Source organism: Sorex araneus, chromosome 3 (assembly GCF_027595985.1).
Source record: "Sorex araneus isolate mSorAra2 chromosome 3, mSorAra2.pri, whole genome shotgun sequence".
Lineage (NCBI taxonomy): Eukaryota > Metazoa > Chordata > Mammalia > Eulipotyphla > Soricidae > Sorex > Sorex araneus.
The window spans coordinates 169,234,618-169,253,486 of NC_073304.1; positions in this window are offsets into that span (position 1 = coordinate 169,234,618).

Consider the following 18,869-nt stretch of genomic DNA (forward strand, 5'->3'; position numbering starts at 1 on the left):
CTCATCCATGTCCTTTTCCCTCTGCTGCCGGCCTCTCAGCCCTGCCCGCCATGACAGGCCCTGAACTGCGCCCACCCACCCAAGGTCACATGACCCGGGCCCCAGCCCGGGGGGATTCCTGAGGGTGTCGTGGGGAGCTCAACCCCAGGCCTTCTGGTGGCTCCCCGTGCTGAGGGCTGCTGGGGTTCAGAAGTGAAGCCGGGGCAGAGGTGGAGGCCAGGAGACCCCCCGCCTGCCCCCAACCCCAATGGATGGGACATTCAAGCCCCTGCTCTGGCTCACTCTTGGCCACGGCTCCTCAGCTCAGAGCCCACCTGGGACCACTGAGCAGCCTAGCACAGCTGGGGACAGGAAGAACCAGGGGACGCCCTCTAGCTGCTGGCCAAGGAAGGATCCAGCAGTCCTGCTTCCTGGTCCCGCAGCCCCGTCCAAGGTCCCAGGAGAGCAGCAGAAACAGAAGGGCCAGAGGCATGTGAGAAACTGTCAAACACCCACGGAGGCAGCATTTTATCCTCCCAAGCTGAGCTCCCACAGTGTCTACAGGAAGACACACACATGCACACATGTACACACACATGTATACACGTGTGTACACTCATGCACACATGTATACACACATGTGCACATGTGCATATACACATGCACACATGTGCGTGCACGCACACGTGTGCACATGTACACATGTGTACACTCACACGCACGCATGTATACATGCACACATGTGCATGCACACATATATACACACATGCACACACGCATACACTTAAGCACACGTGTACATATACACATGCACACACGCATACATGTACACATGTGCACACATACACATGTACACACTTGTGAACACACATGCATACTCACTAATGCCACGTGAGTCTCGCTCCCTAACCTCGAGCATTTTGTCCCCTTCGAGTCAGCTCTCAACTCCCAAACACTTGGCAGTGACCCCCTGGGTGTACGGTTCTTACTAGGTCAGAAGCTGGCATAGGGTCAAGGAAGGCTTCACAGGAGAGGTGGTCTCAGAACTGGGGGGGATGTGTGCAGGTAAGTCTGTCTGGGGCCTCCAGAAGGGGGCAGGCCAGCGCCTCAAGACAAAGCCTGGCCAGTGCACTGTGCATGGGAGACAGCAGGGAAGTAAGTCCCCGGTGTCACGGGCCTGCCCCCTCACCCCCAGCCAGAGAGTGCAGGAAGTGGCCTCTGCACCGCTGACCCCAGCTCCGTCCCCAGCACTGTAAGGACCCCAAGCATGTACCCCTGGAGGGTCCTGAGCACCACCAGGATGGCCCAGGGGACCCCTGGCACACAGACCCACAGCAGTCCCGCGGCCCGGACCCTCATATCAACCCGGCAGTCTGCTGAGCCAAGGGTCACCAGAGACAGCCCTGGGCCCCCTGAGCCCCGCCTGGGAGAGCCACGATACAAAAAGTACCAAAACTGGGGGCCCGGAGCAGTAGTACAGTGGGCTGGGTGCTTGTCTTGCACACAGCCAGCCCAGGCCCAATCCCCAGCACCCTGTAATGCTCCCTGAGCCCAGCCAGCAGTGATCCCTGAGCACTGAGCCAAGAGTTAAACCATGAGAATGCCAGGTGTGGCCCCCCCCCCAAAAAAAATAACAACAAAAAAAGGTGACAATAATAAATCCTGCAAGAGAGTGGCTCTTAGAAGAAAAGAGGCTGAGGGAGGAAGCCACTTCTGAGGCAGCAGCTGGCGGGGACCGGCTTGGGGCTGCAGCTGGGACACCTCACTAGCCCTCTGATGCCCTTTCCCGCCCCCGCCCCAGGTCAGAGGTCTCCTTCAAGCTGCTACGAGGAGGCCAGGGCCTCCAGAACCGATGAGAGCACCCCCCCACACTGCCCCCCACCCCCTGCCCCAGACACCCAGGCACCCTCTCTCCCAGCACCCCTGCCTGCCCGCCCTCTCTCTGGGTCCTTCCACTCTGACACTAATTGGCTCTGGGAAGTGATTACTTCAAAGACGCTCCCAGCAGGCCAGATCCTCAGAACAAACAAACAGCTCTGTCCCCCAGGCCCGTGCAGCCAGCAAGGCTGAGACCCTGACCCCAGAAGGAGCTGCTGCTCAGACCCGGGGGTGCAGGAAGCCACACCCCTGCCTGAGCACAGACCCGCTGACTCCGGGCCAACCTCGGGGCCCTGCCCACTCCAGCCTGTCGGTGGGGTGGTGGGGAGGGGAAAGGCCTTGGAACCCAGCGATGCTGAGCAGCTTAAGACCCACCCAGGGGATGGGTCCTGGGGCTGTCACCAACAGAGATGGGCTGGAACCCACTGGGCCCGGGGCCACTCGGCTGTGCCACACTGGAACTTCCTAGCGGGGTGCCACCTGAGCACAGGTAATAAAAGGTGAAGAATCAGTAAAATGAGCTGGATTAAAATGGGTTAGGGTTAGGATTAGGGTTTCTGGAGCCGGAACGATAGTACAGTGGGGAGGGCGTTTGCCTTGTACGTGGCCGACCCGGGTTCAATCCCTGGCACCCCGTATGTTCCCCCAAGTACGGTCAAGAGTAATTCCTGAGTGCAGAGCCAGGAGTAACCCCTGTGCACCACCGGGTGTGACCCAAAAAGAAAAAAAAAACTAGTAGGGGGTGGCAGGCATCACCCTCGGCAGTGCTCAGAGGACCAGGATGCAGTGCCAAGATCTGAACCGTTGTTGAAGCCACATGCAAGGCCAGCGTCTCCGCCTCTGTGCAGAGACTAACGACATGCAGGAGACAGAGCCCAGGGCAGGGGCCACTTACCACACACAGCACAAAGGTCCCGGAGGAGCAGATGGGCCGACACTGGGATCAGGCGTTCCCTGGCTTCTGCCGCCCTGCACCGTGTGGAGTCCAGAGGCTGCCCCGGGCCGGGCAGGGGGGCCGGCTTCCCCTGCGTCCGCTGAGCTTCACCTGAGCCCTGCCCCGTGCTGCTTCCATTCCACAGGGTGGGGAGGGACTTAGACAAGGCGGCCAGCGGGCTCCGAGCCCGGGGTGGGGGGTGCCTGGGAAGCAGAGCTCAGCTCCCCGCCCTCTCCGAGGCCCAGACAGGCCCCTCTGGGCCGAGGTGGCCCCTGACCCCCCACCACCACTTCTCTCACTTTCTTCCCCCAGCTTTAAAGGGGAACAACTGCCAAGAGAAACCCAAGGCTGGACAAGCGGAATCCAAAATCCCATCATCACCACCACGCACACTAACTGGGCACTTCCTGGGTACCAAACACCAGGGCGGACGTCGGGATGTGGGGGACAGAGCTGGACACCTCCCTTCCGGCAGGACATGCCCTCTAGCCAGGAGGGGGGCGACTTCGGGCTCTGTGGGAGTCTATGTCAAGGGTACAGGCAGTAGGACTGGGAGGGAAGGAGGGGCAGAGGGGAAGGAGGGGCAGAGGCGGCATATGAGCACTTAACCGGGAGGAGAGCAGCAGTGACAAGGAGACAGAAATGAAACACATGTCCATTAGTGGCCACATCAGACATCCGCCACTTGGTTATGAGATGGACAGTGACCTGACCTGGGTACTGGGAAATCCGGGTGTTTTAGCCCCTCGGAGACACTTCTATCCAGCCTGAGTCGGGGGAGGGGTGGAGCCATTTGCTTGCCCTCTTCCCAGCCCCATCTCGTGTCCGGGGAATAGCCAGGGGGACAGACCCGTGTCCTCCCTGGACACACACACAGCACCCACTTTCCTCACCGTTCGCCTCACCTGTCGAAATGCACAAATCAAATGAACCCACTTGCCCTCAAACCAAATAACTCCGTCTCTGGCTAAATAGAGAAGAGGAGATCGCGGATTTGAAGAGACACTTATTTATCTCTTTACCAGACAGTCTAATGAATAATTTCATGTTTGCAAAAGCTCATTTTGAAATTTGAAGACAAGAGATATATTGCCCAGGCAGCTCTAATGCTGCGACATTAATTTTGCACTGAAAGATTTACTCAAAAATTAGATTTTACAATTTTAATGCCTCCATTCTTTTCTTTAAATAAGCTGTGAAATACAGTTAATTAGACTTAAACCCTGGAAGCTTAGCCGTTTGAGCTTTGGTATAAGCTACAAAAGAAAGCAAGCTTTTTCACTTGCAAATTAAATCTAAATTCATTACATGCCTAAACCTATACCACTTGCAGAAATCCTACTGGGCTGAGGAAGGGTCTTCCTGGGGCTCGAGACGGTCTCTCCCTGAGAATCCTGGCCACGAAGAGGTTGGGGAGATGAGAGGAAAAGAGGAAATGAAAATGCCAAGAGGGCGTCTGACAAACACTCTCTTGGATGATGTGGTACACTCTTAGCAACACCAGCCTTGAGAATCAATCCTCGGGGGGGGGGGGGGGAGGAAAGTTCCATGCATGTTTAAAAAAAAAAAAAAAAAAAAAAATCAGGGAAAATCCCATGCGTCAAGCACCCTTCTTGGAAAGGCAGATTTAAAGAACCAATCCAATAAACAAAGAAAAAATATCTGCTTTGTTGGTTTTTGCTCGTTTGTTTTTTGGGCTTGGGAGTCATACCTGGTGATGCTCAGGGCTCACTCCAGCTCTGCACTCAGGATTCACTCCTGGCAGTGCTCGGGGGACCTCATGGGATGCTGGGGATCAAATCCCCGTCAACGGTGTGTACGGCAAGTTCCCTAACCGCTGTACTACCACTCTAACTCCAGCCCAATCCTCCTTCCTCTGCCATCTCCAGCTCTCCAGGTGTGACATGCGACATACAACACACACACATACACACAGAGTTGTGAAATGCAACACAAAATTCACTGAAGGTGCTGGGAAACCCAGGTAAGTGCAGCCCAGATGCTCGGGCCTGGAGTCCAGCTGCTGAGCAGAACACAAGCCATTTACTGTCACCTTCCGGACCCGTTTCCCAGCTGCCTTCCCACCCATTCCTCTGAAACTGAGCTGCCCGGGGTCTGCCAAGCCGATGTTCAGCGCCGCCTAGTTCTGTTCAAGACTCCGAACACTGACGTCCGGATCACACCGGCATAGTAACTGCGCCGTGGGGCGTCTCCCAAATGGTCCCGTGTAACTCTCAGACCCGCCATCGTGGGGGGGAGGTCCGTTCTGCCATGAGGGGTGGGCGCCGTCGGGCCAGGCTGGCACCGAGAGCCATCCACAGACGAGGAGGTCTGCGGGTTCTCGGCTCCTACAGCCTGGCAGAGGGGAGCCCTGCAGAGCCCACAGGGGCCACTGAGCTGTTCCCCAGCCCCTGGCTCCTTCTGGGGGCTCCCTGGGCTGCTTCCGCTGAAGCCAGGAAGGCAGGCGGCCACTGGGCTTCAGTATTTGTGGGCTGGGGGAGTGAGGGAAGAAATGGGGTGCCATTGGCTGGACTCCACCATCTCTTGCCCTCTTCCAGGGTCTCACAGATCCAGGGGTCCAGGGAAAAGTGGCCTTTCACGCGCCCAGTTTGTACCTGGTTCCACTCTGTCTCGCCTCCGTCTCTTTCTTTCTCTCTGCCCCCCTCATCATTCTCCCACACGGGCACACACCCCCTCAGTGTCCCTGGCTACCCCCATCCAGGGGTCCCATGAAGAGAAGGGAGGGGATGCAGCGAGGAAGAGCAGCGGCCCCCGCGCCCCACACCCAGCCCCCACCTAAGCTGTGTCCAGCCCCGGGCTGCGGAATCCATCGCTCACTCTGATTCAGTGGGACAGTTATTTTATATTATTAAAATCAGAGATTATCATCGCCGCCCAGCTCCATCTCCTTTCCAATCTCATCTGAGAAGCAGGCTTTGCCTCCTGCTCCCAGACCCCTAATTCTCTCTGCCTCGGCTGTTAAATCATTTAACCTGGCAAAGTGTCGGGAGATGCATTTTACATGAGGGGCACAGGGCGGGATGGGGGCTGCAGCAGCGTGGCCAGGGGTCAGCGGAGCCCAGGCAGGAGACAGTGGCGGGGAGAGGGCGGGGGTCTCCCCGCTCTCCACTCAGGCATAGACCCTCCAAACACCCTCACGGCAGAGCTGACCGGAGCCCCACACCAGCCCCCCTGTCTGGGGGAGTGCAGTGGCAGGACCTGGCCTGGCCCTGGGCAGTGGCCACGCCCACAGTCCTTCCCCTGGGCTGAGTTGAAGCAGAGGGCCGTCTCTGAGTGTTTCCGCTCTGACCCCTTCATGCAGGGCACCAGGGACCCGAGAGGGGACAGGACTTAGCCACAGGGCTTCAAAGGCTCCAAGGACAGGACGAGGGGCAGCAGAGAGAGAGTCCAGCAGGGAAGGCTTTCGCCTTGCTCACGGCCAAGCCGGCTTGGACCCCTGACACCGCCTCTGGCGCCCTGAGCACCGTGAGGAGTCATCCCTGAGCACAGAGCCAGGAGCCCTGAGCACTGCCGGGCGCGGCTCCCAAACCCAACCAACAAACGAGACAGACTGGTGGGGGCGAGAGGGACTGGTGGAGGGAAGTGGACACTGGTGAAGGGGTGGCCGTTGAAACACCGCATGCCTGAAACTCAATCGTGAGTGACTTTGTCATTGCATGGGGCCTAAATAAAAAATTAAATAAAAATAAATTTAAAAACTGGGGCTGGAGCGATAGCACAGTGGGTAGGGCGTTTGCCTTGCATGCGGCTGACCCGGGTTTGAATCCCAGCATCCCATATGGTCCCCTGAGCACTGCCAGGGGTAATTCCTGAGTGCCTGAGCCAGGAGTGACCCCTGTGCATCACCGGGTGTGACCCAAAAAAGCAAATAAATAAATGAATAAATCAATAAACTTAAAAACAAAGGAGAACTTGCTCTCCCACTCCGAGCCCAGGGCTCCTGCTCAGGGCGCTGTCTGGCCACTTCTCCCTTGTCACTTAGAAGCAACCTGAGTGATTCGGAAGCCAGTGATCGTTTATGGCACCGTTCCATGCACCGGGCTGCCATGAGTGATGCCTGCAGGCGGTGCCGGCTCACAGAGGGGACTCATGGGGCCAAGGGGCAAGACACGGCGTGCGCTGTGATGTGAGGGAGTGTGCTGCCCGGGGCCATGGGCACTCCTGGGAGAAAGGGTCGTGTTTGCCTTCAATGGATGGGTGAGATGGAGACTTTGCAGCTGCACAGGCCACACCCTCAGTGCCCCAAGCTCAGGGGGCCTCTGGGGGACCTTCAGCTAGAGAGAGAATGCCCAATATGCAGACTCCGAGAGCACAGTGTGCCACATTTCCCAGAACAGGAATAGAGGGGCTGGAGCGATAGCACAGCGGGTAGGGCGTTTGCCTTGCACGCGGCTGACCCAGGTTCAATTCTCAGCATCCTGTATGGTCCCCCGAGCACTGCTAGGGGTAGTTCCTGAGTGCATGAGCCAGGAGTGATCCCTGTGCAACACCGGGTGTGACCAAAAAAACAGGAAGAGGGAACAGGGTTGCTGGACTCGGACCAGACAAATCCATGATGCCCGGGATGAAGTGATAGTACGGTGGGGAGGGCGCTGGCCTTGCACACACCAGCCCGCATTCGATCCCTGGGCCCCCAAACAGTCCCCAAGCCCTACCAGTGTTTCCTGAGCACAAAGCCACGAGTAAGCCCTAAGCAGTGTGCCTCCACACACACACACACACACACACACACACACACACACACACAACTCAACGGGCAAACAAAACTGCCCAATGAAATCAGGACTTCAGGTCAAACATCAGACAGGAGCGTTTTCTAATCTACCTGTCCTGTAGGTCACAGGCGAGAGGAGGCGAAGCCGTTTTTCATTGCAACTGACATCGGCACACAGCTGGGGGTCCGGGGATGAGTCTGGCAGCCCTGCGGGGCAGGGACCAGCGGGAGAAGCTCCTGAGGTGGGGAGGCGTGGGAGTGTCCTCCCTCCTCAGCAGCCCCTCCCACACCACTGCCACCGGGAGGCGTGACCCCCACAGCTGGGCCAAGGCGGTGGCGCGCTTCCCCAAACAACAGATTAATTGATTTAAAACTTTTAATGCCAGATGCTTGGTGGAAGCATTTTAATAATCCCTGAGTCAGAATTAATCATGTCTCCTGATCTTTAAGGAGGGCAGTTATTAAATCCTGCCAAGGGGGCGGGAGGCTGGGGGCGCGGGGAGGGGGAGGAGCACTTTCCCCCCAGTGTTCTCTGTCCCAACACTCCGGCGGGCAAACCAGGAGCCCCGAGGGACGCGTGGGGGGTGGCATGGGGAGCAGGGCAGGGTTCGAGTGTGTGGGTATGGCTGAGGCCACGGGGCCCCAGCAGCACGAGGCAGGACGTGTGCCTCCCCTCCCCCTCCCTACCTCCAAGCCCCTCCAGGGCATCCCCTCTTTGGGGGGCTGGAGAGATAGTACAGTGCATAGGGTGCAGGCCTTGCATGCAGCCAACCTGGGTTCGATCCCCGACACCCTGCATGAACATCCTCAAGCCTCACCCAGAGTGAATCCCGAGCACAGAGCCAGGAGTCAGCCCTGAGCACTGCCGGGTGTGGCCCCGAAACAAAACAAGACAAAAGTCACTTCGGGGGAGGGGGGCAGGAAAAGTCTCTCCTCACGAAAGCAGGGGCTCTTCTGTCTGCCCCCACCCAGGCTGGGAAGCGTCTTCCCACCCCCCGCGACCCCCCTGCCCCCCGCCCCCCCCCATGCCTTCCTCCCGGCCCTCTCCACCTCTCCATCTCCGTCCACAGACACCCCCTCCCCATGCCCTGGCAGACTCCTGAGCCCCTCCTGGCGCCCCTCCCCTCCTCCCAGCCTCTTGCACTGCCTCTGTCCACTGCCATCGTCCATCTGCGGAGGCCCGAGTCCCCTGTCCCGTAGAGGCTGTCACCCCGTGTCTACGGGGCGGGGGGGTGGGGAGTTCAACAGGGTTCAGTTTGGCTTCATGGCTTGTCCACAGACTCACCACTGCTAGAGGCCAACCGCACCCCAGACCCACAGGCTGGCCAGCCCTGGGGTGTCCACCTGCTTTAGAGTTCCAAAGCAGTGATAACCCAAGGCGGGGGAGCTGCACAGGTGAGGGGCCCTTCAAAGTCCTCAAAGGCTGAGGTGCCCACAAGGGGAAGCGCCTGCTGGACAGGGGAGGCTCCAGTGCTGGCTGGTGCCCGCAGGAAGCCTGTGGCTGGGGTGTGTCTGCCCGGGCCCCTGTGGACGCCCCTGTTGGACCACCAACTCCCTCCTCTGACATTACTCCGGCCCCGAGGGACCCCCTGACGCCACCCCCCTGTGCTGTCCGGAGACCCACAGCTCCCAGCGGGCAGGAGACATCCTCACGGTCTCCCCACAATGGAGTCCAGCCACAAAGCCCACACAGGGCCAGGAGGGTCTCAGCGGGGACCCCCTCCGGCCCGATCCATGCCGGCCCCCTACCGGCTGCCTGGGTGCCCCGCTGTCAAAGCTAAATCGATCCTCCCTTTTTTCTCGGCCAGAACAGCTCAGTAATCCTAATTGGTCACTATGGCAACCTCCTCCTCCGCAGAGCCTCGCGGCCTCGACGAGGAGACGGAGGGATGAGGGGGTGAGACAGAGGTTAAACCTACTCATTGTATGATGCTCTGCCTTTGATATCGCCCAGATCCACATGCTAAGTACCTGGACAGAAACAAAATCCCGTGTAAATTAGAACGATACCATCCAATCCCCGGCTCAGACCTTCACGGGCTGCCCATGCGGCCGCTCTCTGCCGCCTCGGCCTGACCTCTCGGCCCGGGCCTGATGGGGTCCCCGGGCGAGTCGCCGTCCAGCAGGGGAGGCTGGGCTTCAAGCCCTGCCGGACAAGGAGGCTATTGGGGAGCACTGCCTGTACCCTCCACACACCCCGCCCGGCCAGGGGACGCCTCCAACGGGCAGACATTTGGGTGTCGTCAAAGCTCTGTCCAGATTCAGGGGCAAAGCCGCCCTGGCTCCCGTTTGTACACACTCTCGTACTGAAACACACACAGTCAGACTCACACACGCAGGGGCACACCCACCCTCACACACACTCACTTTCATTTATCCATTCATATGCACAAATACATGCACACACAGCTCTCATGCAGACATGCATGTACGCACACGCTCAGATGCTCACATACACATCACACATTTATCCACTCATAGACTCAGACTCACACAGATACCTCTCACACAACCCTCTCATCCACTCACACACACTCACACAGACACACATGCACCCTCACACACCACTCTATCAGACACTCACATACCCAGACGCACATATATACCCTCACACACAACTCTTATCCATTCACACACTCAGACTCACACAGACTCACACATATACCTCACACACAACTCCCTCATCCTCTCGCACTCAGATTCACACGTACACCCTCACATACAACTCTCATCCATTTACACAGACACACTCATGTACCCTCACATACAACTCTCATCCACTCACACACTCAGACTCACACAGACTCACACATATAACACACAACTCCCTCATCCTCTCGCACTCAGACTCACACGTACACCCTCACATACAACTCTCATCCATTTACACAGACACACTCATGTACCCTCACATACAACTCTCATCCACTCACACACTCAGACTCACACAATCACGCATGTACCCTAACACACAAGCTCTCACCCACTCACACGAACCCCACCCTGAGAATGGCCGCCCTCGTCCTGCTGCCTGGTTCCCGCTGGCCTTGCTGCCCACACACTGGGCCTTCCACGAGCTGCCCCCTCCCTCCCAGGCGTGGACTGGCCCGGACTGGTACCCCCAGTCACCAGGGCCTTCAGCTTCTTCCTCTCTGCCCCCTAAGCCATCACATCAACTTCATCTCCACATCTGCATCGGGGAGAGGGGCTGCCAATTTCTCTACATAGTTCCCAAAGGGAAGATGAAATTACTCTCCCCAGTGGGCCAGCAGACCCTGGATCCTGGTGCTCCCCACGGGGCACGGCGTGCTCCTCCCTTCCTGTGTGAACACCTCTAGTCACACCTCTATTCATCACGGCATCTACAGCAGAAGCCAAGGCACAAAACCACCATCCCCAGTCAACTGGTGATGGGGAAGCTTCCCCCACCCCACGCCTCCCAGAAACTTCCTTCTGCTCCTCCCCAGCTCTCTTTGCCCCAAGTCCCTTCTCTCCATCAGGCCCCACCTGGGACCCCCTCCTCCGATGGCCTTCTCACTTCTTACTCCATTTTAGCTTTCAAAGACCTAACTGCTTTATTCCCCAGAACGTGACCCTTGCTCACAACTCATCAAACATTAAAAGGTATCCCCCCACCCCCGCGCGCCCAGCACACACAATCAGGTCCCTGAAAAACGTCTCCTGGGGATCAGACACCATTCGGGGGGATGAATGAGTGTGTCCCAGATAACCCCATCAGAAACACGTTGAATGGACAGGGGCGGGTTGCACGGGCGATGGGCCCGCCAGGCTCTGTCCGTGGTGCTGACCCGGGAGTCTGCAGCCAATCGCCCCTTTTCTATTCACACTATTCTGTCCTTTTTCTATTCACCATTCAGGGAGGAAATTGGGTCATTTTGCTCTGTCTGCTCTGAGCCACACTCCATTCATCTCGAAAATGGGATTATTAGCAGTGCTTGCCTCGCTCACGGCATTTCTCATCATGCCGAGCACAAAGAGCTCAACTGTTACAAAGGAGTGAAAGTATCATTAAAGAGTCACTATTATTATTGTCGTTATTATTATTGTTATTATTATTATTATTATTATTGTTGCTCTACGGTTTGATGCAGGGCTCCCAGGAGCCTCACACATCAGTTTGCTCTCTGCCATTTCCCAACGCTGCCTTTCCTCCAAAATCTCTTGCTAAACAGGACTTGGGGGGCGAGGAGGGCTGGAGCAGAGCCCCGTGACTCAGAGCACCTGTCTTGCAAGGGTGAGCTTGCAAGTTCAATGTCTGGTGCCACCTCCCGGGCAAAGTTAGTCCTGACGCCATGGCTGTCTGTGCCTGGCAGCTCAGCTGTCTACGACTGTGAACAGTTTCTGACCACAGACAGCTGTGTGCAGGGCTCTCAGCTGCAAAGGTGAGAACCCCACTAAGTATCACAGCTAAAACTGGTGTGCCGGGGGCTGGAGGACATCGGGTAAGGTGCTTGCCTTGCAGGCGGCTGACCAAGACTGGATCCCTGACACCTCTAGAGGGTCCCTCGAGCCCTGCCAGGAATGATCTCTAAGAACAGAGCCAGGAGTAAGCCCTGAGCACAGACAGGTGTGGCCCCCAAATGACACAAAGCAAACAATAAAACAGATGTGCAAGCAACCAGCCCAGGAGAGCACGGTGCACGTGCTGCAGTGCCCCCTAGTGGTTGATTTTTCCATCTATGGCTCATGGTGGGTGCAGCTCAAAACCCCACCTCTCGGAGCTTTAATTCCTTCCTACCAAGGCTTGGAGGCTGCTCAGGCCAACCTGGATCTTAAGATCCTGGGCAAGGCAGGAGTGATAGTACAAAGAGTAGGGCGTTTACCTTGAAAGCACCTGAACCTGGTTTGATTCCCGGCATTCCATATGATTCCCTGAACACTGTCAGGAGTAAATCCTGAGCACAGAGCTAGGAGTACGCCCTGAATATCGCCAGGTGTGGCCCCAAATTCAAAAGCAAAGTCTCCTTCCCTATATCTTGTCTGACATTCTACAATGCAGCGAAGACTCCAGGGGTATCTCTTAATAGAGGGGTACAGGGAATTGAAAGAAGAACTTCGAATTCATAGGAAATATATTTTTGAGCACACACACATATGCTCAAACGTGTATAAAGATGTGGCAAAGTATTTATAAGAGCACTGTAGCACTGTAGCACTGTCATCCCATTCTTCTTTGACTTGCTCGAGCAGGCACCAGTCACCTCTCCATTGTGAGACTTGTTACTGTTTTTGGTATATCAAATACACCACGGGTAGATTACCAGGCTCTGCCGTGCGGGCAGGACACTCTCAGTTGCTTGCCAGGCTCTTCGAGAGGGATGAAGGAATTGAACCCGGGTGGGCCACATGCAAGGCAAACGCTCTACCCGCTGTGCTATCGCTCTAGCCCATTGATAAGAGAACAGAAATAAATAAATTCCTCCCTCCTAAAGTTGATGGAAGGAGAGAGACAGAGAATAAAGGAAAACAAAAACTTCCTCGGCAGATTTGCACCACCAGTGTGCTGTAGGGCATCAGGGGAGAAAGAAACCCCAGGTGAGAGGCCCGGGAAGGCTACTTCTGAGAAATCATGGCACAAAGAGCTGGAGGTGGAGCGAGCGGGTCTCAGAGAGAGCGACAGGAGGAAAGGTCCTGGGCCGGGGCAGGCCTCGCCGGACAGGGCAAAGCAGGCGTGGAGGCCAGTGGTCTTCCACGGGGGTAATCAGGGGGACCATCGGGGAGGGAGTGAGAGACGTCCAGCGAGCCCCGTGCCCAGGGCAGACCCTTGGTTCTCACACCAAGGGAAGGGAAAAGCAGTGAGTGACCTGGAACACAGCATCGACCTGCCAGAGAGCACTGAGGACAAGAGGAAACCGAGGCCGTGAGACGGGGCAGGAGCAGATGGGGGAGACAGGGCGACAGAGGGATTGTCCGGGTCCCCAGCACCTCACACCTGCAGGTAGGGCTGAGGAAAGGTGAGCGCAGAGATGGGAGGGCAGGGGCCTCTCGCTGAGGCCTTACAAGCACTTACAGGCACCAGAAACAGAAAATCAAACACTCACTGGGGCTCATGGTTCTGATTGGGTCGAGCTGTCCCCAGAATCCTGTCTGCAGGGCCAGGACAAAGATCAGGGCATCCACGCAGGATGAGTGGCTGGGTGGGGATGGGGGTGTCACAAAGCACATGGGAGGGACAGATTCCATGCTTCCAGGGGGACCGGGAGAGTGAGACCCTCCCCCCAGGATCGTGACTTAGTGGACACCAGAGTCAGGGCCTCCATCCAGGAGAGACTTGTGGGCTCCAAATCAAACCAAGACTTGAGCTAAACAGTGTCCACTCATTGATGGACTCACTGATGGTGGGGACAAGTGTGCCTTGTGGGGAGGGCTCACACAGTGGATACTGGGCCTGGGGGTCCCTGGGAACACTGCACTGTCACACCATCATCCCTTTCTAACATGGATGTTTCTCAAAAAGCTAGAAATTGACTCTCATTTGATCCAGCAATACCACTTCTGGGAATATATCCAGGAGATGCAAAAAAGGTGCAGTAGAAAATGACATCTGCACTTGTATGTTTATTGCAGCACTATTCAAAATAGCCAGAATCTGGAAAAAAACTGAATACCTGAGAACAGATGACTGGTTAAAGAAACTCTGGTATATCTGCACAATGGAATACTATGCAGCTGTTAGAAAAGATAAAATCATGAAATTTGCTTATACGTGGATGGTCATGGAGAGTATCATGCTAAGTGAGTCAGAAAGAGAGGGACAGACATAGAATGACTGCACTCATTTTTGGAACATAAAGTAACATGATAGGAGACTAACACCTAAAGATAGTAAAGATAAAGGCCAGGAGGATCACTCCATGGCTTGAAAGCCCATCTCATGTGCTGGGGGGAAAGGCAGCTGGGATACAGAAGGGACCACTAAGTAAATGATGGTTTAAGAGCTTGCTCGAGATGGTAGATGCTGAACGTAGACTATGGACCAACCATGATGGCCACTTAGTACCTGTATTGCAAACATAACACCCCAAAGGAAAGAGAGAGTAAAAGGGAAGATGACTGCCACAGAGGCAGGGAGATGGAGGGGCGAGGGGGTGGCGGGAGGGATACGGGGAACATTGGTGATGGAGAATGGGCACGGGTGGAGGGATGGGTACTCGATCATTGTATGAGCAAAACGTAATCATGCAAGTTTGCAAGTCTGTAATTGTATCTCACGGTGATTCGTTAGAAATAAATAAATAAATAATAATAATAATAATAATAAAACGGTCTAAACTAAGTCCACTTCTGAAACAGGGTGGTCGATCAGACCCAGGGCAGGGAAGAAAAAGTCTTCCGGGGGCTCCTCAGCCAGGCAAGAGGGTCCCACCCCCTCCCAGGAGCAGAGCAGGGCCCATCCCAGCCCCTCTAAGCACACACCGCCCCCCCCCAAGCCCCATCAAACACGGCCAGCTGCTCCTTCCTGCCCGTACCCTGGGCCGTGAACTGATTGTTTAGAATAATAATAATAATATGGTGAGAAAAGCCAGATACCAAATCTATATGTTTCTAAATGACTTTAACTAATGTCCTCTGGGCCTCTGGGTGGGTGATTTGGGCCCCTTCTGTGCGCCGGCCAATGTGATTACAGCAGGGCCGGTGCTGCCCGTCTCCAGGCGCCCAGCCCCAGGCCGCGGCCGGCCCTAACCGCGTTAGCTGCACAGGAGCCATCCATCAGCCTAATGGGGGCCCGGCCGGGCCGGGCCCCCCGCAGGCAGCGGGCCCACTCGCCCACTCCTCCTCGCCAGGCCCGGGGGTGGGGGGCTGCGGCAGGGCCCTGCCTTTCCCGCTTCCCTCCGTGCTGGGGGGCGGGCAGGGGCGGCGCCCTGCTTCCTGGGGCCCGCCAGATGGAGAGAGCGTGAACCGCGCTGCCATCTGCCTCCCACCCCACTGGGCGGCGGCCAGGCCCGGTGGCAACGTGGCTGCGGGAGCCGGTGCGGACGGGGCAGGGGGTCTTGTTTATCTAACACCAGGCTCGCTGCTACAAAGGTCAGGATCCATCTGCCAGGCGGCGAGTGCCAGGAAGCCAGCTGCCTGCGTGGCACGGGCACCAAGCACAAGCCGGGGCAGGTGGACAGAGCAAGTAGCTGCCCCGGCCCCAGCTTGCTACATGCACAGCCAGGTCAGGTACATGCGATACACAGGGAGACCCATGGACAGACCAGGATGTCCATCAACACCATCCATGTGCCCGTCCATACACACATGCACAATGCACAGCTAGCACACATGCAGGCAGGCATCACGGTGCACATGCACACCTGCTCTCTAATCACATACATACACACATGTATGCATGTACCTCATACACAACACACATGTTACACATGCAAGACACACACCATCATGCACACAAGCACACACCTGTATACACAAGCACACACCTGTATACACAAGCACACATGTTCATGCAGAAGCACATACAGATGACATTCATGCATACATACATAAACATGCATGCACACTATGTGTGTACACAAGTCTATCTACATTTACATGCATACATATGTGCTCACACAGATGTGCAAATATGCACTGTGCATGTGCTTATACATGAGGACTCATGGGTGCACTCAGGTCCCAGAATGATTGGGGGGTTTCCTTCCTCGGGCCGTACTTCTGCCCCTTTCTGGGAACCGCAGGAAAATCACCTGCGGCACCCGCTGGCTAGAGCCGGGCCGGCTGGGAGACGCGGGCTGTCTGGAAGCAGCCCAAAGCCAGGCCGGGCCGAGCGTGGAGAATAGAGTGGGGAGACAGCCCGGGAAATACCACTTTTTGTCTACAACAAGGTGTCTCAGTAATTAAATCGATCTGGGGGCTGTTCAATGGCCTCTTAATGGGCCCTTCAGTGCCAACATACTGATTTTCTTGTATAAAAAGAAAAAGATTCTGGGGGCAAAGGGTGGACACGCCACATGTGTGTTGCCTGGAGGCCACGCCGTGGACCCTGTATGAAATCCTTCCTTCCGGCTGGCGGGGCCCAGTGCTGCAGCTCAGCCCCAGGCAGGGTCGGGCAGGGGCAAGCTCCCACGCCTGCGTCTCATCCCTGCACTCGAGCCACTGTCCCCCGTGCCGTCCAAACACTCATGCACAGCGTACGTGCGACCACCAGCGGGCCCTGCCTGCACGGGCAGAGGTTTCATGCCTTCCCTCGTGGCACGGGAAACAACGGCGTCTCCTCCATCACGGACATCTGGGAGCTGACGGAATACGACAGACCCAAAGCGTTCTGGTCTTGTCTCCTGGGACCCGTGACGTTAGCACTGAACTTCTCTGGCCTGACTCCAGCACAGCAGAGCACCTGGGTTTCCAGAATGGTCCTTCTCAATTCTCTCTCCCTCTCCAGATTGCTCATGACGCTGGCCCTTGGCCACGCAAACACCACCTCCGACCAACTGCACTGAAATCCCCGGGGCGAGGATGTGGGCCTCATTCATTTCCCTTTCTTTTTATTGTCGTAACATTGGCTTGTGACATGACAGAGGGTCCAAGTGTACAGTCTTACAAATCAGCACCTGTACGTGCCTCATCTCGTCTCCACCCACTACTATCCAATTGTCCCACTGGGGGCTTGGTTGGTGGTCTGGGCCACACTTGCCAGTGCTCAGGGCTGACTCCTGGCTCTGTGCTCAGGGCTTACACCTTCCAGTGCTCAGGGCTGAATCCTGTCTCTGTGCTCAGGGCTGAATCCTGGCTCTGTGCTCAGGGCTTACTCCTGGCTCTGTGCTCAGGACTTACTCATGGCTTTGTGCTCAGGGATTACTCCAGGCTCTCTACTCAGGGATCACTCCTGGCTTTGTGCTCAGGGCTTACTCCTGCCTCTGTGCTCAGGGATTACTCCAGGCTCTCTACTCAGGGATCACTCCTGGCTTTGTGCTCAGGGCTTACTCCTGCCTCTGTGCTCAGGGCTAACTCCTGACTCTATGCTCAGGGCTCATTCCTGGCTCTGTGCTCAGGGCTAACTCCTGACTCTATGCTCAGGGCTCACTCCTGGCTCTATGCTCAGGGCTCACTCCTGGCTCTGTGCTCAGAGCTTATTCCTGGCTCTGTACTCAGGCTCACTCTTGTCTCTATGCTCAGGGCTGACTCCTGTCTCTGCTCAGGGCTTACTCCTGGCTTGGTGCTTAAGGATCACTCCTAGCTCTGTGCTTAGAGCTCACTCTTGACTCTGTGCTCAGGGCCCACTCCTGGCTCTGTGCTCAGGGCTCACTCCTGGTGGGCTCAGGATGCTGCCAGCTTGATAGCAACAGTGAAATACAAAAATGAGCAAAGGTTTGAAGAAACATCTCACCAAAGACAACATACAATAGTCATGGTGCTTGAGAAAAAAATAAACAAACACTCCCTGTCATTAGCAAGGCTGGAGATGCAAGTGAGAGTCACAATCAGAAGCCCCCTCGCCCACAGGCTGGCTACAGCCACCAGGCATGGCGGAAAGCACGGGGGAGGCCCGAGAAGGCGGCGACATCGCTGGTGGAAATGTAAGTGCAGCCACTTCGAAAAGACTCGGGACTTGCTTGCAATGCGCCCTATGGAGTGATAATAAGTATAAACACAGCATCCAGGAAAGCAAGACGCAGCTATTCCAGTCCTGGGTGTCGACCCGTGAGAAGTGAGAATATGTATCCCGGAGGCTCCCGGGGGAGCGGGGGGAGCAGCACGGTTCATAACCGTCAAAAAGCAGAAACAATAGAAAACGCTCGTCGGCCGGCAAATGGAGGAGTGGAGCGACCGGCAGGGCTGAGTGAGGGAGAAGCGGAGCGAGCCCGGTGCTCACGCGTGCCCGACGCCCGAGCTGCTCGAGAGGCAAAAGGGGCCGCCAAGGGCCACGGCTGGATGGACTCTATTCAGATGAGGTGCCCAGCGCTGGCTAATGGCACCCCCTCCCCCCAGAAAGTGGACGAGAGAACGCTCAGAGCCAGGATGAGGAGGGCGAGGTGGGAAGGTGACAGGTGTGCGGACGTCGAGTACGGCGCCAGGAGCAGTCCTGCAGGTGCTCGGAGAGCTCTGGGGGGTGCACTTGCCAAGGAGAGGGTGTGGTGGTGCACGAACGAGACCTCCGTGAGCCTCACCCCCACCCCCCATCCCAAGGTGGAGTTGGGCCTTGGTCACGCTCAGGGTACCCTGCTCCTAGCAAGTGCAAGCATGCACGGGAGCTGGTACCCTCCTGGGACGGACTCAGGGCCCGAGGCTTGGACGAGGCGGGTCAGCGCTTCCCAGGGTGGGGACGAGAGCTTTGCCAGAGCAGGAGGTGGCGGCACACAGACGCATGAGGTGGAAGGAAGG